Below are 20,402 nucleotides of genomic sequence, written 5' to 3'. Positions count from 1 at the left end.
TTTGACCCTCCTGTCTCCAATTCTATAATGATCCTTTGATTTCTATAACAAAAATTCAGATACCATCATATGGCTTAGATTCTCCGCTGGTGTAAATCGGTGTAGTTCTATTGGGACAATGCTGATAGACACCAATGGAGTATCTGTTCCAAGTGTTGTACCTGACTTCAAGGAACTTGTGCCAATTTATACCAGCTGAGGAACTGGCCCCAGATATTTGGGCATTTCTAAAGTCCTCATCACGCCGGTATCCAGGCATCAATCTACCTGCAGTGTTCGTCTCAAAATATTAACTGCTTGCTCAAATGCTCCAGTCATCAAAGCCAATGTTCTGAGCAACTGGCACTTGGATTAGTGCATAAAATTATACAGACAATACAAAAGTTAGTAGGATTTTTTTTCCTATTCCCTCTCTCTGTTCACAAGAGGCCAGAGGGATTTATTAATGGCTAAAAGCACTGACCTTTCACTTGTGTGTGTGTCTGTTAAAATCAGAGTGGTCTTACTTGAGTCCCCTGTGAGTAGAAATGGATATCACACAAAGCAACTACCATGGTGATGCTCTGAGCAGTACATGTCCATGAGTCAGTAGGGAAGAAAGCTGGCTTCCGAGAGCCTTTCGTGTTAATTATTGAACAAAAGATGCAGGCTCAGCAGTGGAGTCCGATCAGCAATTCAAAATCCGCATGTTTCAAGATGAGAGCCGTAAAGTTTGAAGCAATACAAAATTAATATGTGGTTGGACGCTGCCTAGAAAAGAGGATTCAAAAGGCACTATGAAAACTTGGCGAGTCTATTCTCAGAAAAACAATCATGCCAATGCATTGCATTTATTCTTGAGCCTGTTTGATCATTTTCCTTTATTACAGAGCCTTGATCTTGGCAACAAAATGGAATCAACAACATCCCACACGTAGTTATAGGCAGATATCATTTAAGTTAGTGCCAACTTCACACTGCTCCCACCGCCTGGTTTTATGGTTTGGCCATGACGCTTTTAGACAGCTAAAGCTTATTTCATCAATTAGGGATGGTAACATCTGCTTGAAAAAAGCGACAAACTACTTGATCAAGGAAAGTTTGCTTTGACCTGAAATGAGCCTTTGCATCTGATCAGTGAGAATCCACTGAAAAGTGAGGAAGAATACGTTAAGCATTGTGGGAACATATAAAAGCAGCTAGGAATCATCAGGCCCTTATCCGATCCACAACTTTCTATGGCACTTTTCTATCCCCCATTACTTTGTGATGAGAGATCTTCACAATCTTCAGTGTATCCTTTCTTACAACATCCTTATGACACAGGGAAGGGCCATTGGCCCTGTCTTACACATGGGGTACTAAAGCACAGAGAGCGGCTTGCTCAAGGCCTCTCAGGAAGGCTGTAGCAGAACAGGAAAATCGACCCCTGTCTCAGGCTAGCGCTCTAGCCACAGGGATCTTCCATCATCGCACAGGAACTTGCAAAGAGAGTAAGCAAGCAGAGGAAGGTAAGTAGATTGTGAGCTGCCTTGGGGTAGTTTCCCCCGTCTCCTTTGACCTTTCACAAGAAGCATCATTGTCAGTGTGGTGGTACACCTGTTGGAATTGACCCCACAAAGCAAAGGTCCAGTCTTGCAAACCCTTACTCCTGTGAGTAGTTCCACTGAAGTGAATGGGGCTACCTGCATCAAGACTTCTGACAGGAACAAGGCTTGCAGGATTGGCTCATCAGGGGCCTGTCATTACCGCATTACCAGTTTTACCCTGGTATAACTGATTTCACTGATTTCAATGGAGCTGCACCAAGGTAAAACTGGAGTCAAGCAGTGGTGGCAGAGCAAGGTCTAAAGGGCCTAATCCTTGTTTACACTAAAGCCACATTACATTGCTCTGGCGTAAAAATGGGCACAAATTGCATTTAAGTCTCATTTACACTGCCAGAGTGGGGCAAAGGGGCCTGAGTGTACATGAGAATCCCACTAGATATCATCTATTGGATCCAACAAGGGGTCTAAGTCTCAGTTACACTACAGCTGCTTTACATCACTTCTGACAGTGTAAAGAGGAGCAGTGTTGTCACGGAATCCCTGGGCGATGCTCTGCAACTGCTCCCCACAAAGCCAGTCAGGACTTTGGGGAGCCTCCTCTCCCTTGGAGCAGACTGTCTTCAGGGCAAGAAGCTCAGATGGCTTCATTTCCTGGGTCTGACCTTGGAGCATTCAGCATATGCCCCTCCATGCACTTCCCACAGCGAGTCTGCCCAGGTGGGGTCCTGGGGAAGCCAGAGGGTCCCGCACCCCCACTTCGCAGTCAGACATGACTCTCAGCCAGCCAATAAAACAGAGGTTTATTAGATGACAGGAACACAGTCTAAAACAGAGCTTGTAGGTACAGAGAACGGGACCCCTTAGCTGGGTCCATGTTGGGGCCCAGCAAGCCAGACTACCCTGTCTGCCCTCACTTCCTGTCCCCAGCCAGCTCCTGACTCCCCCTCCAGCAACTGACTCCCCCTCCAGCTCCTCCTCCTCTGGGCTTTGTCTCTTTCCCGGGCCAGGAGGTCACCTGACCTCTTTGTTCTCCCACACCTTTAGCATCCTCTTGCAGGCGGGAAGGGCCTGGGCCATTAATTGCCAGGAGACAGAGTGTCGGCCAGAAACTGTGGCACCCACACAGTATTCAGAGGAAACATTAAGAACAGTCCCACTTCATCACAAGTGTATAATAACCTTAGAATAGGTCCACACTGCACTCGGAGGTGTGATTGCAGCTCAGGTTGGCATAACCCTACTAGCTTTCATCTAACTAGCTTGGGTAACAATAGCAGTAGAGTTGTAGCAGCACTGACCCCAGTACGGGTTAGCAATGCAAGTATGTACCCAGGATCCTAGGCAGTCTTATATAGTGACATCTGTGCCACCCTCAGCACAGTTCTACTTAAAGCCACCTATTTGATAGTAGAACCGCTCAAAAAATTTCACTCCAAATTTTTTTCCCAATGGAAAATGGCTTTACAATTAAACAGATTTTTTTTTCTAAAAATTCTACTTACACTAATAAATTTCAGGGATTTTGCTGGCAATCATAGGGTCAAAAATCATTTCCTAGCCTTCTCTGTTGATTGGGTTTTTTTCCAGATGGTTGAAAGTATATGCCCAGAATACTAGCAAATGGAAAGGAGTGTTTTGGCAGCTGGCTGGCTTTTCAAGTAGATTTCTGTGTTCCTGTGTTCTTTAATGCTGCTGGGAGTATTTTGTTGTTGTGACAGAAGTGTCAGGTTGCCTGGAGCTCTTGTATAGACATCTCTTTTACTATTTAAATATAAATAAATACTTCCAGTGGCTGAGGATCTGGCCCTAATATCCTCGGATAGTGGGTGTGATATGAGTGTAAAGTGTTAATTTTACACTGTTTTCCCCCCCGTATAAAATGAATATTCTCCAGCTAAAAGCCTTGAGGTCAAATCAACCTTGAAGTTCTTGGAGAGCACCTTGTTTGCCATTAATGAAACATTGGTTTTAGCAATAGATTTGTCATGGGGGATGCTCTGAACCTTATTGCTATTCTCTATCGATTTCACTGCAGGCGGAGGGGCCAGGGAAGCAGCTGCACTGTTCTGCTCAGCATAGCTGGCCACAACGGTTTTGTTAGGACATATGGGAGACTCTGTCAATAAGGTGTCTCTGTGAACCAGTCAGGTGGGACCTTGGGTAACATGCCCAATCATCAATAAAACTTTTTTATCAGCACATCAATACAGCTGCAATCCAGGGTGGTTTTTGCAGAACTGAACAGATTAGACATTCATAATAGTTTATATTGTGGGGCTGGGATATCCCAGGCTGTTTTGCCGTGTTGTGTTAGTATATGAGCAGCATAAAAAAGTACAGCAGTTACTGGGGACTACCCATCTGCTCCAGTGAAGGGCAATCGTGTCCTCTCTGTAAAACGATGTTCAGAATAACATATCAAAACTTGTCTACACTACAAGACTATTTCGAATCAACTTAGTTCGAATTTGTGGATTCGACCTTATGAAGTCGAATTTGTGTATCCATACTAAATACACTAATTCGAATTTCTGAGTCCACATTAACGGGGCCAGCGTCGACTTTGGAAGCGGTGCACTGTGGGAAGCTATCCCACAGTTCCCGCAGTCCCCGCTGCCCATTGGAATGCTGGGTAGAGCCCCCAATGCCTGCTGGGGGAAAAAATGTGTCAAGGGTGGTTTTGGGTAACTGTCGTCATTGAACCGTCAATCACGCCCTCACTCCCTCCCTCCCTGAAAGCGCCTGCGGGCAATCTGTTTGTGCACTTTTCTGGTCAGTGACAGCGTGGACGCCAGTGCACTGCAAGCATGGAGCCCGCTGCGATCCTCGCCGTTTTCTCCTCCTCGCACTTTATCATCCACCTCTTCCACATTCAGCTGCTGAGAAATTGGGCTACTTTTCAATGGTTCTGCAAGCACTGGGGGACCATAGGGGCCTTTTTACCAACATGAACGTCGTATGGCCGGGCAAGGTTCCTGATGCGTGTGTTCTCAGGAACTGTGGGCTGCTCAGACGCCTGCTGGAAGGTAGTTTCTTCCTGTACCACGAAATAACTGTTGTGGATGTGCATTTGCCTATAGTGATCCTCGGTGACCCAGCCTGCCCGCTAATGCACTTGCTCATGAAGCCCTATACAGGCGCCTGGGACAGCGACAAGGAACTCTTTAAATACCAGCGAGCAGCGAGCAGCGTGACCTGTGACTGTTCAGTTTCTTTACAGAGAAGCTGAACCTGCCCCTATTTCTTTACCCAGTTACTGTTGACTCTCCTCTTCGGTTAAATACCCCGTTCTCCCCGTTTCCCCCACTTCCAAGACACGTGTAAAAATAAAATACATGTCACACTGTTACTGAGGAGAGGTTTCTTTATTCATGACTTTTCGTTAAAGGGTTGAAACTGGAACGCAGACTGTGGTGGATAGGGTGTGCGCTGATGTAAAGACCGCCTCTAAACTCAAGGAATGACAGGCTCCTGCTCCTACAGCGGTCCGCATTGCCGGACTGCTTGTTTCAACAGAGCCTGCCATCCCTCCTTTTTGGGATTCTGTGTGCGGGGGGCTATATGGCCTTATGGCGGAGGAGGACGGATACAGATTCCTCTGCTGCATGACTCAGCGGTCCAGGACAAGGACCGCTGTATAAGATCTGTAACCGCCCTCCCCCGCTAAAAAGTCACATCCCCACCGCCCACACAGAACCTGGAAACCACCTCCCATACCGACCACGGTGCCTACTGACTGCACTGTGTGTGTGACCCGCTGCTGATCCGGCCCCCGTGTCTGTACCCTGGGAAAGGTGCCTGTCCTATGCAATTAGCAACGCACTTCCCCACGCACCCCATTCAAACACAGCCTTCAGTGAAAAAACATGACGGAAACAGTACTTAACAGCAAAGTATTTTTATTACTTAAGTACACAGTTATGGGATGGGACTGGGATTGGGACTTGTTTGAGTCCGGAAGGGAAGGACTTATGCAAACGTAGGGTATGAGAGCTTTTGGTTACTTGAGCACTCTGCTGGGGTGCAGTGACAGTATTCACGGCCCAGGGCGGGCATCCTCCTGGTTATTTAGGGTGAGGGGGGTATGTGACTTTGTGGCGGGGGAGGGTGGTTGCAGAGATACTGCCGGGGGCTCTGTCCTGCAGCGGTCCTGCAGAACATACACAAGTCGCCGGAGCGTGTCCGTTTGCTCCCTCACTAGTACAAGCATTGCTTGAGTCGCCTGCTTGTGTTCCTCACGCCACCTCTCCTCCCATTCGCTGTGTGAGCGCTGGTACAGAGAGACTTTCTCCCTCCACTGCCTCTGCTGGTCCGCCTCGGCTAGGTAGCAGCCCACACATTCATCGAAAATCGTGTCCCTTGTCTTTTTCTTTCGCCGCCTAATCTTCGCCAGCCTCTGCGAGGGGGATGGTCTGGAGACAGTGGAAGCTGTGAGATGGGAAACAGTTAGTGAATTCCTTGCAAAGATACTTTTTTGCGAACAATTAATTGAGTCTAGGCTGTCTCTGTGAATTTTTTGTTGAGACCCCTGTGACTGCTGTTGCACAAATCATTTGCGCGGTGGATTCTGGGTAAATGTTGCCAGTCATTCCTTCCTCCGGGAAAGCAACGGCAGACAATCATTTCGAGCACGTTTTCCATGAAATGCCCTGGCACACGCCATAGCGTGGCAACAATGGACCCTATTTTGCCTTTTGTGTATGTCACCGTATGTGTACTAGATGCCGCTGACAGAGGCGGACCAGCAGCGTTACACAGCAGCATGCTTTTGCTTTTGCATGACAGCAGCGATGGTTACCAGGCATACTGTACCGTCTACCATACCATGAACTGGTAAGAAGACGGTAATAAGATGGTCATGGTTACCTGTCCTTTTGCACTGTGCCATTTGGTGCTGTCATAAGTGCCCCTGGCCGATCAGCCAGGGGCGCAAAAGCAAAATTTGGGAATGACTCCCCAAGTCAATCCCTCCTTTTTGGGTATCTAAAAATAGAATCAGTCCTGCCTAGAATATGGGCAACTGTACTAGAGAACCACTGTATCATAGAACCAGAGAGCACAGCTGCTCTCTGTCCAATCATGCATAAATTTTGAGCTGAATGCTATTCACAGGGTGTGCTCCTGAAACAACCCCAGCTGTTCATTCCGTTCTTCCCCCAGCCTTCCTGGGTTCCAATACCATTGTCCCCCCACTTGTGTGATGAAGTAATATAGAATGCATGAATAAGACACAGGTAGTCGTTTGTGAGAAATGAGTGGAAGGAAGCCTCCAGCTGCTATGATAGTCCAGAGATGACATTAAGGGGTGTGGAGGAGGGAGCCAATCATCCCTCTGCTAGTCCAGGGGCAATTGAATCTTTTCTTTACAATGAAGGGTGGGGGCTGATGGAGCTCAGCCCCCTGTTGCAATGATGAGGACGGTTACCAGCCATACTGCACCATCTACCATGAAAAATTAGGACCAGGCGACCTTGATCGACCTGTCCCAAGCAAGTTGGTATGGTTACCAGTCCTTTTGCACTGCCCCATGTGCCAATAGGCTGATGATGAGGATGGGTAGCAGTCCTATTGTACCATCAGCCACCCATGGCGGGGTGGGAGGAAGGATGTTGTTGTTGAGTGCTGCAGCAGCGCGTCTATCTGCAGCATTCAGTACAGATACGGTGACATGTAAAAGAGTCAACAGAGGATTGTTTTCCCTTTAACTTCTGGGGGTCGGGGGGGGTGCGTAAATTGCCGAGCTATGCCCCGACCCACCGCGGACACTGTGTTTGACCCTAGAAGCATTTGGAGATCAGCCAAGAATGCAAATGCTTTTCGGAGACAGCAGGAACTGTGGGATACCTTGCGTCCTCGTTCCCCCCTCCCTCCATGAGCGTCCATTTGATTCTTTGGCTTTCCGTTACGCTCGTCACGCAGCTGCGTGCTGAGTCTGTGCTATGCCGTCTGTCCGTTTATTTATTAAAAATACTTTGGACCAGGCGTAACGTAACAGTTCTTCCCCTACTTAGATGCAGGAGTCTCCGAGCGAGATAACCGTGAGGACGGGCACTGAAGGAGATAGAGAGCGCATGCTGCGTGAAATCTAGCACGAACCACGGACCTATGCAGCCGTGCTCTGGGAGGCAGTGCTCCCTGAATACCGCATGAAAGCCTCGCGCGGAAAAGTGTGCTATCACGGAGCACCCAATAAGGCAGCTCTCCCCAGGAACCTCCTGCTGATGCTTATCGATTAACGGCAGGAGAGCTTCGTGGAGATCTCCCAGGAGGATTTCTGTTCTATCACCATATATACAGAGACCTCCTTTTCACACACTTCAGATTCCTGTTATATTAAGAATAAAAGTTAACATGGTTAAAGCACTTACCGACTGCTCCTACCCCTGATTCAGGATCCGGGTTCATGGCCGGGGAGGGTTGGTAGGGGATCTCCGTGACGGTGATGAAAAGATCCTGGCTGTCGGGGAAAGCAGTATTGTAAGCGCTGTCGCCTGCCTCGTCCTCCACAAACCCTTCCTCATCTTCCCCGTCTGTGAACATCGTCGAGGAACTGTCCGTCGACACTGTCCCATCATCAGAGTCCATGGTCACTGGTGGGGCAGTGGTGGCAGGCTCCGTAGCATCCATTGGCCGCTTTGATTTTTTGGTAGGCTTGTCTGGGGTCCTTGATTTTCACGCGGCACTGCGTTGCATGACGGCTGTATCCTCTGTCTGTATCATGGCTTTGGAGACCTTCTCGTAGGTCTTTGCATTCCGTTTGTTGGAGCGCAGCTCCGAAAGCACAGACTACTCGCCCCCCACACCGATCAGATCGAAGAGTTCCCGGTCAGTCTATGCCGGGTCCCTCTTTCTATTCAGAGATTACATGAACTCCTCTGCTGGAGAGCTCTGCATTGCTGCCGGTGCTGCTGAGCTCGCCCCGATGTCCAACCACAAAATGAGATTCTAACTGTCCAGAAAGGAAAAGGAATTCAAATTTTCCCGGGTCGTTTCCTGTGTGGCTGGTCAGAGCATCGAAGCTCGGACTGCTGTCCAGAGCGTCAACAGAGTGGTGCACTGTGGGATAGCTCCCGGAGCTACTAAGTTCGATTTCCATCCACAGCTAGCCTAATTCGAACTAGCCATGTCGAATTTAGCGTTACTCCACCTGTCGGGGTGGAGTACCAAATTCGAACTAAAGAGCCCTCTGGTTCGAATTAAATGGCTTCCTGGTGTGGACGGTTGAGCGGTTAGTTCGAATTAACGCTGCTAAATTCGATTTAAAGTCCTAGTGTAGACCAGGCCAAAGAATGCTGTGTGCAGCAATCTCCCTGAAGCAGGATTTAATGTTATGAAAGAACTCCTGGAAAACCCATCTGTCTCTCTATGAAATATTTTGGACAGCCACTGTATGCTCTTATTTTGTGTCTCTCTCACTGCCATCTTCCCCCCTCCCTCCCTCTTTCTACCTGGGATGTTTACAATGTCATAAATGAGCCATTTGCCTACTGTAGCCAAGGTTCACATGAAGAACTGTAGTACTTGTGGCACCTTAGAGACTAACAAATTTATTTGAGCATAAGCTTTTGTGGGCTGCAGCCCACTTCACTGGATGCATACAGTGGAAAATAGAGTAGGAAGATATATATATACACAGAGAACATGAAACAAAGGGTGTTACCATACACACTCTAATGAGAGTGATCAGTTAAGGTGAGCTATTGCCAGCAGGAGAGAGAAAAAACTTTTTGTAGTGGTAATCAAAATGGTCCATTTGCAGCAGTTGACAAGAAGGTGTGAGGAACAGTGTGTGTGTGTGAGGGGAATAAATATGGGGAAATAGTTTTACTTTGTGTAATGACCCATCCACTCCCAGTCTTTATTCAAGCCTAATTTAATGGTGTCCATTTTGCAAATTAATTCCAATTCAGCAGTCTCTCGTTGGAGTCTGTTTTTGAAGTTTTTTTGTTGTAATATTGCAACTTTTAGGTCTGTAATTGAGTGACCAGGGAGGTTGAAGTGTTCTCTGACAGGTTTTTGAATGTTATAATTCTTGACGTCTGATTTGTGTCCATTTATTCTTTTGCGTAGAGACTGTCCAGTTTGGCCAATGTACAGAGGGGCATTGCTGGCACATGATGGCATATATCTCATTGGTAGATGTGCAGGTGAACGAGCCTCTGATAGTGTGGCTGATGTGATTAGGTGATTATGCTCAAATAAATTTGTTAGTCTCTAAGGTGCCACAAGTACTCCTGTTCTTCAATCTCCCTGGTCACTCGATTACAGACTTCTCTCACCAAGGAGCCACCATCCATCTATCCAGGCAGTGCAGTTTGGTTGCTACAGACCCAAGAGTTCCAAAAATGATTAGTGATTTCAGGTGCCTACATTTTTGGTTGTCTCAAGGTCGGCAACTGAAAGGGGCCTGATCTGTGAAGGAGGCTGCTCAGCACTATCTGAAAATCGGGCCTCTTTAAGGTATCTCAGACTGGGCACCCACAAATGGGTACACCCCCAAATCACTAGTCACTTTGGCCCTGGCCTAGAATTTGAAGGCTCTATATTCTATTACTGCTTCTATGAGCAAGTCAGTCCCCCCAGCACTGTTCTCAGCAGGGCTGCCTGGGGGCGGGGCGGCAAGTGGGGCAATTTGCCCCAGGTCCTGGGCCCCGCAGGGGCCCCCACAAGAGTATAGTATTCTATAGTATTGTGACTTTTTTTATGGAAAGGGCTCTCAAAATTGCTTTGCCCCAGGCCCCCTGAATCCTCTGGGCGGCCCTGCACATTAGAAGGGGCAGTTGTTTTCCTGATGCTTTGCGATGTGTGAACTGGATTTGTCATGCCCTTTAGTTTGTGTACTCTCAGGATTAAGTGGATGTTAAACTATTGTGTACCCCTTTGAGAGAGGAGAGAGGAGTGAGGTTAACTTGTTTAGTATTGCTCTTCCCTTTCCATTTTCAGTCCTCTGCTTTCAAATTGTAGATCTTGGCTGATTAGAACAGCAATTAGATCACAGCCCAAGATTTCATTCTTTGATTTTGTGTGTGCTTAACACTGGTGTAGAGCCCTACAATAGGGCAGCTTGAGCTTACTTCTTCCAAAGGCTAATGTATTCAATGTGCCATTGTCAATACAACTGGGACCTCAGGGCTGGAAGTCTCTGCTTTCAGCAGCTCAGTTTTGGTATTAATGGTTTTTCAGTTAATTGTGTTATTCCGTTAAACTGATTTAGTGCCACGTACGAGCAAAACAGCCAGCTATTCCTTCATTAATATGTTTGGGGTTTTTTTGTTTGTTTTTTAGCAAGGCTAGCATTTTCAACAGAACAGTGCAAAGTTCGGTCAAACTTTCAGCATTGCGAGAATTAATGAGAGAAAATTAGCACACTGGGTAGTGCCTGCAAAACACAATGGTGATGCTGAAGAGGAAGAATCAGGTGGCGGGGGGAGAAAGAAAAACTGTGGAAGTAATGCATCAAGGATGTCATATTATAGGGGCATGAGCAGTAGCACCCAAATATAGCACCCACAGCCAGACACATCACAGACTGAGGCTAAGGGCTTGTCTACACTACCGCACGGGGTCGATCTAAGATAAGCAACTTCAGCTACATGAGTACCGGAATCGATGGGAGAGTGCTCAGCAGTTGATTTATCGCGTCTAGACTAGACACGATAAATCGACCCCCACTGGATCGATTGCTGCCCGCTGATCTGGCGGGTAGTGTAGACAAGCTCTATGTCTACACTAGAGATGCAGCTGCACCTCAGTAAGATCTCTAGTGTAACTGTTCTATGCCGACAGGAGAGAGCTCTCCCACCGACATAGCTCTGTCCACATTGGTGCTTATATTGGTGTAACTTAAGTCACACCCCTAAGCGACATAAGTTATACCAATATAAGTGGTAGTGCAGACTGATTTAAAAGATGGAGCGAATTAACACAGAGGTCCTGTCCCAAAAACAGAATATGTTTTCCAAGGGGAATAGAGGCAGAAATTCTGAGGATCCACCCTCCACTAAAACTATTTACATCGCAGCGAGAAAGAAGAAAGCAGAGCAGCTGTAACTGACACGTGGGGGTGAGGCTTGGTGCCAGGCCATGTCCCCCTTTCTCCTTCCCCTGCCACTCACCATTGTGCAGCTATTAGCTCTGGTTGTCTCAGTTCTGCAGTGGAGAGAGACATCTACCGTGTATGCTTGTTTAATTGGCAGGCAGTTGCTTGCTCTGTTGGAAAGCACGTGGGCACATGAATTACTCAGTGGTACATTTTAGTCTGCAGATCCATTTGAAGCATCATTGATTTAAAGCTCCTCTTCATTTGTTTTCTGTATCGCTTGTTGCTAGGGGCTCTCCCTTGAACAGAAGAGGATAGAAATGCCAGGCTGTTATGTAAATACAGCTTGAGACGTAAGGAAAAAAAAAACCTTCCTAAGTTTGGCAAGCTTTCATTGCACAGAGGTGCTCAAGAGAGGATGAGGTGCAATGTGAGAAAAGGAAAGACAGAGGGTGCTTGTGTACCTGTAAGACAGAAATCTGGATCCCTCCCATGCCATGAGACTGTGCTTAGGGCATGAACAAGGCTCTGTCTAGCTAGGTCTCTCCTTGCATATCTGCTATGTGAATTCCCATAACTATGCCTTCTCTGAACAGTGGGGTTCTTCCAGTCCTCTTTTGTATATGCCTCCAGCTGACAGACAGACACACAGACAGATGAAGAGCCTTCTCGTGGAGTAAATTTGTGCTATAAGTGTGTTTAAATATGTAAGGGTTGGACAATGCTTTTTCTGTTCATGCCCCGGGCTTGTGTAGGGGTAGCTGTGGAGCTAAGTTGCCCTAAAGAGCATAAGAGACTCAGTGCCTCAGGCCAAGCTAGTCTCTCTGGGGCAGACTGCCCCCTCAGCGTGCCAGACAAGCTCCATAAGCAGATGTGGAGGAAGGCACAGCAGTGGCCCTGCTTCCTCTTCCTCGCCGCCCCCTTTTCAGCCTCTTGCTCCCAGGGTGTGGCCAAGCAATCCTAGAATGCAGGTCCTGCAACAGTGGGGTGGCTTCTTGCATGCCCCTCTGCAGACACACCAAGGGCCTCTCGTGATCTGACCTTTAATGGTTAAGGTATAAAATTTCATGCTGGTGTCTAAGTGTCTAATCCTGCTCCCCTTGATGTCAATGGGAGCATAGCCATTAACGGGGGCAGGTCTGAGGACTGTATTAGTTAATGTTTGCATTGCACTTTGAAGTTGTACAGTGCTCTAGGTGCTAACTATTAATTATTAATAATTACACAATGTTTGTTCTTTGGGGTCATCTCAGGAGAGGATCACGAAATGGTAATGGGCAGAGACCTAACTGCAGCCATCAATAGAAATGCAAGAGACACTGGGGAACATGAGTCAGCCACCGGAAGCAAAGTGCTTGATTATTATTCATTGCTTTCCTGAGCTACTTGAGCCATTAATTATCTGCCTCGTACATTATTCGCCATGCATATTAATACCAGCTCACTAATCCGGTCTGGCCTTCCTGTTAATTTTGAAGAGTCAGTGGGTCATATTAAATACATGCTTCATGCCACATGGGGTTATGTATGGGAGGAAAAAAGAATCGGGATCCTGTGTTTTGCAATGCAGCAGAATATAAATAAAAACCTTTTTTGGGGTGTATGTATGTACGCTTGAGTGGGGTGACCAGTGTTCAGTACTAGCTTTATAATTCGTGCAAAGAAACTATGAATGTATTTTACGAAGGGTGAAAGTGGAGGGATCTCATCCCTAAAGGATAAAGCCAGATTTTCAAAAGTATTTAGGCACCTAAATATGCAGATAGATTTCAATGGAATTAAGCACATAGATGCTTTTGAAGATCCCACTAGGCACCTATCTCCATCTTTAGGCACCTAAATACCTTTAACACCTGGCCCCAACTGCACAGGACATTTCTGAAAATGGGACTTAGGAACCTAAGTCACTTAAGCACTTTTGAAAGTTTCACCCTCCCTCTCAGTAAAGTCAATGGGAGTTGGGCTTCTAACCTGCTTAGGTGCTGTTGAAAATCCTGCGAGGTACCTATCTGCATATTTAAATATCTAAATACCTTTTTAAATGTGCCCCCAACAGCTTAGGGCTGATGGGAAAATACAAGAAACCAGGAATATTTTTGAAAAATGCTCAGATATTTGGTTACCTTCCTTTGTTCATTGTTTTTTTTTCATTTTCATTCAGATCTGGCTTTTCAGGCGCTGGTTTGCATCACAACCCGAAATGCAATATACCATGATAAAGATACGTCTAGTCCAGGTGTGCACCAGCTGTGAGAGTCAAATCTGTATCTGAAGGGCCCAAAGTCTAGGGGTGGGTGAGGTGTTCATGTCTGGAGTTTCGCTTTGCAGCATTAGTGTAGTCAGCAATATGCCATCACTGCTAAGACCAGGCCAGCATTTATGAAGACCCTGTGCATTTGTACGAGGTGACAAGCTCCGTTAATTGAAGAAGTGGGTATTCACCCACGAAAGCTCATGCTGCAAAACATCTGTTAGTCTATCCTCTGATACTTAACATAGACTGTGTTCAGCAGCTGGAATAAAGAATCCTTTTCACACTCATTGTAACCCAAGTCCTGTCACCCACCGCCCAAAAAAGAAAAAGAAACAAATGAGAAATTGTGGGCTAGATTTTTTACTATGACTGAGAACTGCTCAGCATACCAGGGGGACAAGGAGTGTCAGGGAATTCATGACATCTTCCTACTTCTCTCTTTGTCTTGGCGTAGGTTAGAGCAGCCCAAGAGCAGCTGCACCAGCTGCCAGCAGTACCAGAGGGACCATCCACCACCTGACAATAGCCACAGCAGAATGCCCATCTCATCTTCAGCACACTCCTGCTTAAATGTTGCATAGACCTTATGCTGGTCCCATACACAGGAATGTATTTCACCTCCTGAAGCCAAGATCTCTCATTTTCACCCATCATTAAAATAATTGCAGTGATTTATCCCTAATCTAAATTAATTTCTAGCCATTTAGGAAAACTAATCCAAAGTTTAAGGGTCTAATCCTTCTGCCACATGAGCAGTCCTTACCTCAGTCACCTAGGCCTTCTTGCATGACTAAGGACTACTTCCATGAGTATGAGTTTGCAGGATGAGACCCCATGTTCAAAAATCCTGATATGCAATAAAATGTAGAAGAATGCCTTTTGCCTACACTAGTATCATAAAGCTCCACACCAATTTTTTTTTAAATACAAGCCCCACACTTATGGATGTGTGACTGAAAATTTTGCAGATTGAAATATTCCCTTTAAAAAGTGCATTACCATCCAAGGGCAATCATCTGCACTATAACTGGTAAATGTTCATGGAAAGTTGCCAGCCATGAAATTTGTGGAGGAAAATATACAGATAAGTGCACATCCAAGGAATGCAAAGCAAGCCAAGTAAGACGTATTTGTGCATTATAGTTGGAGGTATTTCATGTTGTGGGCGTGCAGATCTTTCTACCAAGATATTGCTGCTGCAGAAATATTATGCTATATCTATATATATTCTACAGTTACCAGACCAGAAATAATGGTAATATTGCAAAGATATTGCAAATGAATAACTCTAAAGAACTGTAGCATTACTGTTCTCCTGCAAATTATGCTCATAATCTAACAATTACATCATGGGTCATCATTGGGCATTGAACCAGGATCTCCAGCACTAAAAGTACAATCACTTCAGCTAAAGGACAAGCTCCTCCCTCTGAATCTTGTAGAAATAGGGTGACCAGACAGCAAATGTGAAAAATCGGGATGGGGGTGGGGGGTAATAGGAGCCTATAAAATCGGGACATCTGGTCACCCTATGTAGAAATCTCATATGCTTTGTGGACTAGCCTGAGATATGGTTGTATAATATACACCGAAGTTAATGATAGTAGCACTAGGATTCAGACTACATACTGAGGAGTAAGAGAGTGCTAAAAGCTGTCAGGGGGGACTTGCCCAAGAAGGAACTTCAGAATTTGTACATAGGAATTCCCACACTAGTTCAGACCAGTGGGTCCATCTAGCCCAGAGATTTGTTTCCAACTATGGCCAGCACCAGCTACTTCCCAGGAAGGTGCAAGAAACCCCACAGAAGGCAGTTTTGGGATAACCTTTCCCCAGGGAAAGTTTCTTCCTGACCCACATTAATCAGAGGTTGACTTAAGCCCTGAAGCATGAGTAATTATAGCCCTTCCCCAAACTCATGTTTTCTTTTTAATATTTACTATTATAACTCTGAATATTCTTGTTATTTGGACCTATGTATCACAATATTGGTTTGTTACCTAGCATGACTGGAACAATGACATACCTGGGCAGATAGATTGGTAAATGGGAGGTACCATGTGAAAAAATGATGGCTTGGCTTTTCCAACCCCCTATAAGCTTCTATAGAGTGGGGTTTTCCCATAGAGAATAAAATGGATCAAAATAACTGTGTTGGAACTACAGGCTCCTCTTCAGATACTAATTATTGTTTTTTCTATTTTTGCCTTGTGCCTTTAAGCACATGCTTTTTTTGTATTAGACATAAATGATATCCATTAATGATAATAATGCTTCTATCCCATTATCACTTAGACACATCCATTATCACCCAGAACAGCCTCTCTACCTGCTCCCTGCTTTCTTTTCTCACAGCCTTTCCATTTCTCTACAGAAGGTTATAAATGTACTTTAAGGCCTCTTTACACTGGCAGCATGGAATAAGAACCATAGTGAAACTGAGAATGTATTTAAAAATAATAGAAGCACATATTGTGGGATCTTTTGCCTTTATTTTAATTGTTTTTATGCCCATCTTTTTCTTCCCTAGAAGAAAAATATTTGTATTAAAAAATACATGTTTGTGAAATGCCCTTTATCTTGACAGTGTTAAGAGCTCATTTGTTGTAACTACAGCAGCTTACCGGCACTAGTCCACATTCAGCTGAGCATAAAATACACATGTGTGCTTTAGATCAATGCACTGTGTGCATACACCACCTGCACTCCCTGCCTTTCGATTAAGGGTTTATCACTTTGTATGGATTTTAAAGGGCAGAACTGCACGCAGTATGGACAGCCACACAAAAAAAACCTAGAAAGCTGTAAATTCCATCTGGATGGTACATTGTTTAAATCTTTTAAAAGCAGTTTTTATTTGTTTAATTCATAAAGGAGCATCTGCACTTTTTTGATGAAGATGCTGCAGTCGTCAGTCCTGCTGACTCTCTGCAGCCTGACTTAAGAGCATTTTAGGGCTATTGCTACGAAGGCAAAAATGGGACATAAAATTCACAGTTAGGCTCTGATGCAGTTCCACCGGGATTCGCAGCAGTGAAAGCTGTAATGTAGACAGGGGTCAGGGGTCTTTGCTGCTGTTTAGCCCCTGCATTTTCCCCTGCTCTGAGCCAAGGTAAAAATTCTCTGCATTGTCTATAGGACAGCCTAGACCCATGAACTGCACCCATAGTGAATCACAGCTCTCATTCTTGCCAGAGTAGACAAGGGCCGATATTTTCAAAAGTGACTAGTAATTGTGAGTGCCCAACATCAGACACTTTCAATGGGCCTGCTTTTCAGAGGGCAAGTGGCTCAGTGCTTTGAGAAAAATCAAGCCCCTTTAAGATCTCGCATGTTGGGTACCCAAAATCTTTAGCCACTGGCCAAAGCCTATGGGCAGGGTTATAATTCAGGATAAGATTATGTCACGGAGGTCATACAAGTCACGGATTCCATGATTTTCAAGACCTCTGTGACATTTTCTGCTTCAGCCGAGGAGCAGCAGGACCCAAGAACTTTTAGCCACCTCGGCTGCGGCAGGGGACCTGCAGCTCCGAGCCGCTGGGGCGGGGCATGTGGAGCTGTCAGCCACAATGGCACCAGGTGCTGGGCCCCACTCCCTTCCTGCAGCAGGGTTTGGGCTCTCATCCCCTTCCCCCCACGCTCAGGCTTCAGTCGTCCCCCCGTCTGCCTTCCCCCCCATCATTGTTAGTAAAAGTCACAGACAGGTCAAGGGCTTCCATGAATTTTTGTTTATTGCCCACTACCTGTCCGTAACTTTTACGAAAAATACCCATGACAAACTCTTAAACTTACTTATAACGTATGTTGTCTTGCTGGTCCATTATTATATGCCAACCTTTCCACAAGAGACACATTTCTGTTTCAAGTAATCATCTGAGGTTCTGGCTTTAGCTGGAACAATCCCTGGAAATGGAAACAACTCTGCAAGGGAAGATTGCTGTGAAAACAGAACAATCTCAAGACAGTCTAATGAGGCTGAAATGAACAGAAGACTTTGCTTTGATGGACTAAATGGCAATAGCACTGGCTGGAGCATGGACAGAAGAGATGCAGGTTGGGCTACAGGTCTGAGCTTTGGACAAGGATCCAGGAATGCTGGCCCAGTCAAGTCATTTATCCTCTATAGACTTCAGTAGGCTTTTGCTCAAGAGCCTCCATTTCTCTATTAGTAAAATGCAGAGGATAATACTGACCCATTTCACAGGTGGGATTTTCAAAATTTCCTAGGTGTCTTAGGAGCACAGATCCTATTCAAATATTTTATAGTAAACAGTAAGATCTTAAACCAAATTGAAAATGCTGCCTTTAAAAAAAAAAAAGGCCACCAGGTTTTGTAGTCCTGATGTGAGGAAAACAAGAGTCTGAAAAAGAGCCCATTGTTTCTCTGTAGGAAAAACAAAATGCCTCTTGATGGCCAAATCCCTAAAACTGAATGGTGATATATGTAGGACCTGAGCCTACAAGAACTTGTTACCAAGCCTAGAGCTTACTACTGAGTGAAATACATCCCCTACAGAGACCAGTGTGCCATTTAAACCCTGGTTTGAGGACTAAGACCCAGAACTTCCAAGGTAGTTGATTTGAGTAAGAGTTAGGCACCTAAATACTTGGAGAATCTGGGCTTAGGCTCCCAAACCTGCAAGTTGATCCATATGAATAGACCCCTGGACCCACACTGAGCTCTGTTGAAGGGTCTGCCTGCAGGCCTTCTGTAGCCTATAGGATGGTTTGGATTAAGAAATAAGTAAAAGTTAGGCTAATTTAGGCCCTTCACCTAAGTGTAGAGGAGTATAGGAAATTGAAGTTGCTAGTGTGAGAAAAGTCGAAGATAAGTTGAAGACAGATTATCGGCAAGTCAGAGCTAGGAAGGACATAACCCAGGCTTGTATCGTCATTATGTTTTAGTTATAACTGGTTTAAGAACAAAGTTTATAAATGAGTATTTTTGAGAATTATGCATGTTCTATTAAAATGCTATCTATTGACAGTCTGAGAAGGACATTGGTGCAGATGTTTATTTAAATAATGTGTAAAGAGCCAATAAGAAGGTGGTGGAAATCTAGTTATGGTAAGGAGCAGGTTAATGTTAATTAGTATTATAAGGCTTATAAAAGGAGTAATTTTGCTACATTGCAGAAGCGCTCCAATTAACATTCCCAGGGTACCATTCGGTTCGAAGATTATAAGGCAGGACTTCTCTGTTGTCAGTGGACTGATCACCCATTGACACACCATTTCATCTTTGAGTGAGAGTATAATTGTGGTATTATGTAAGCAGTAATTGCATGTCTGTTTGCTTAACTAATCTTTTTTTCTTTTTAATAAAGTTTGGTTGTATCATCCAAAGTGTCACCAATGGGTCGTCTGCTAAATACATTTTCTCAGGGCATAATTTGTAATGAAAGAGGTGCCGGGGCTCAAGCAGTTTTTATACATTCATAACTGAGGCAGCAAGCCCAGAGGTGCTGGGCTATGAACTGCCAAGCCTAGAGGTGCCAGGGCTCAGCCCTGGCAAGCCCTGGCACAAATTAAGCACTGCATTTTCTGTAACTAGCCTAAAGGCTCAAACCTGAAAACTAAGTTGGGTTTTATAGCACCCTTACCCTTAACAGTTTAACATTCATTGGGAACATTTCAACATCCTGGTTACAAAAGGTTACACTACCTCGGGGTCCTAAGTGATGCCAGCCCTCTTCCTGTGTTTTGACTGTTGATACTGAAAAGCATGGAGTTGGGATAAGTGTTCAAACTAAAGGCTCCTGAGAACTCTGCAGCTCTATCAATAAAGAGGATGTGGATCCCTTCCTACCCAACAAGAATTGGGAAGTAGTCATGGGTGACTTTGTTTGGATTCAGAAGAATAACTGTGAATATCCAGGAGGTGAGCACTTAGCCCCATTGAAAGCAATGGAAGTTTTTCCATTGCTTTCAATGGGGTCAGGATTTCACCCTTTCTGGCTGTGCAAGCTAGCTGATCCTCCTGAGTCTGCAAAACAGAACTAGAAATTTCCTCTCTCTTTAGGGAAGTTTCCAGTATCTCTAGGTTAGCTTCAGCATCATGAGAGGATGGACTTCTGGCTAGAAACTCAAGACAGTTCCTGAATCTGCCACAGACTATTCACATGATGGTGGGAAGTCATTTATTCTCTCTATGCTTGAGTTCCCCACTGTGGCTGATCTGTGCCCCATCTGTAGCAGAACCAGGACCTGAACCCCCATGTCTTGAATGCTCATCCACTACCTTAGCCAAAAGTCCATCCTCTCTCAGTGATAAAGCTATTTGATCAGATCATTTAAGAACTTTAACAAGGGTTCTAGTCTAGAAATTTGTAAATGTTTGACTCACACAGACATTCTTGATTTTCCTCATCTCTAGTCTATATCACCATCAAATGACAAAGGAGCAGCATGAACAATGAGTATCACCAGCTTCCTATTATCTCCATCAGGTTGGAGTATTTCATATTCCATCTTCAGATTCACTGATCTATTGAAGCAATTATAATTGGATTTTTTTGTTGCTTGTAATGAGAAATAAACTAAAACTCAAACAAATAAACTTGTTAATTTTCCTCAC

General features: G+C 45.2%; 1 long non-coding RNA gene across 8 annotated transcripts in view; it reads left to right on the top strand.

The window, feature by feature from the left end:
* LOC120396712 overlaps positions 1-20,402 on the top strand; it is a 55,008-nt gene that overhangs the window by 16,214 nt on the left and 18,392 nt on the right. For 3 of the 8 annotated variants that reach the window (XR_005593314.1, XR_005593313.1, XR_005593312.1), the window contains exon 3: positions 20,202-20,274. The exons of 3 other annotated variants lie outside the window; for them this stretch is intronic. This is a non-coding gene — a long non-coding RNA (uncharacterized LOC120396712). Of the gene's footprint in view, positions 1-13,729; positions 13,805-14,276; positions 14,498-20,201; positions 20,275-20,402 lie in introns of those variants that run through there. 2 more of the 8 variants (XR_005593306.1, XR_005593309.1) reach the window with 2 other exon arrangements.

The sequence above is a fragment of the Mauremys reevesii genome, linkage group 2 (genome assembly GCF_016161935.1).
Source record: "Mauremys reevesii isolate NIE-2019 linkage group 2, ASM1616193v1, whole genome shotgun sequence".
Lineage (NCBI taxonomy): Eukaryota > Metazoa > Chordata > Testudines > Geoemydidae > Mauremys > Mauremys reevesii.
Note: the sequence above shows the minus strand (reverse complement) of the source record. Positions and strands in the feature narration are given on the sequence as shown.